Source organism: Lactuca sativa, chromosome 7 (assembly GCF_002870075.4).
Source record: "Lactuca sativa cultivar Salinas chromosome 7, Lsat_Salinas_v11, whole genome shotgun sequence".
NCBI classification, from domain to species: Eukaryota; Viridiplantae; Streptophyta; class Magnoliopsida; order Asterales; family Asteraceae; genus Lactuca; species Lactuca sativa.
The window spans coordinates 91,078,087-91,079,447 of record NC_056629.2 but is presented as its reverse complement, the minus strand read 5'-3'; positions in this window follow the sequence as shown (position 1 = coordinate 91,079,447).

The following is a 1,361-nucleotide window of genomic DNA, read 5'->3' as shown; positions in this document are numbered from 1 at the left end:
ATGATTCTTGCTTTGTGCTTTTAGATGTTCTAGTTATCTTTAGCTAACTAGAAAACGAATATGTTAAGTTAAATATTGTGAGGACTAAATAATTTCAGAAGGTTAGGTCTATCCCTATTTCCCAGCTCTAGTTTGAGTCCAACCATTGTAGGGTAGGAGCTCTCACTCGAAGAATTATCTGGTCTTAGTGATATGTGATGGTATTTGTGAGCTATGTAGGTAAAGGTACCAGGGATTTCTTATGCAGCTTATGGCAGAAAGTAGGTTGGAGAGTTACCCTAGGGTTAGCCTAGGATGACATTAGTGCAACGAGCAGTAGTAGTAGAAGGGACTTGGTAAAGTCTAGCCAATCCTAGAGGAAAGTACGAATAGATGTCGAAGGTAGTATGGGCCCGTACTATTGAAAGCAGAGGATCCGTACTCAAGTTAAAGAGGGCTGAGATAGAACTAGGGAACTTGTAGAATATGTGAGGCCTCTTGAGGTTATGTATGACCCTGATGATTATGTGTTTTGTTTCAGAATGATGATGACACATCATGGAGTAGGAGGTTTAGGGTCTGGGTAATGATCAGGTTCACGTTCCGAGCCAGTTGATGACGGACTACACGAGTTCATCGCATCGGAGATCATGAGAGGCATCCTTGAGGCAACCCCAGAGATTTTCGGATTGATCATGGAAGGGATCATCGAACTGATGGAGAAGCGCCTCAGGGCGTTCAGGAGTGACATGGCATCTAGCTAGTCCGGGACACGTACACTCTCCTTCAAGGACTTCAGGGGATGTGGTGTGCCAAACTTCCATGGGGTGAAGGACCCCATTGTTGTTAGGATATGGATTGCAGACATCGAGTATGCTCAGTTGACGAGCTTCTGCCCTAAGGGGTCGAAGGTCTGCTATGTTGCAGGTTGTTTGAGAGACCGAGCTCGAGATTTGTGGGAGGCAGTCAGTGATTCTTTAGGAGCCCCAGCCATTGAGGCTATAACCTGGTCGGACTTTGTGACCAGGTTTAGGGTTAAGTTTGTGCTAGTTATGGAGATTCAGTAGCTGTCCAGGGAGTTTCTTGACATGAGACAGATGACTAAATCGGTGGCGGAGACTACCGCCAAGTTCAAGGAGAGGGTCTTACTGGTACCTCAGTACGCGGGGGATGAGGAGCTGAGGAAGAGCCTGTACTATGATATGTTGAGAGATGACATCCGAAAACATGTTAGCTACTCAGCATGCTCGACCTTGGAGGACATGATAGCCAGGGCGAGAGAGAGAGAGAGAGAGAAAGAGAGAGAGAGAGAGAGAGAGAGAGAGAGAGAGAGAGAGTGCGTGTGAGAGAGAGAGAGAGAGAAAGAAAGAGAGAGAGAAAGA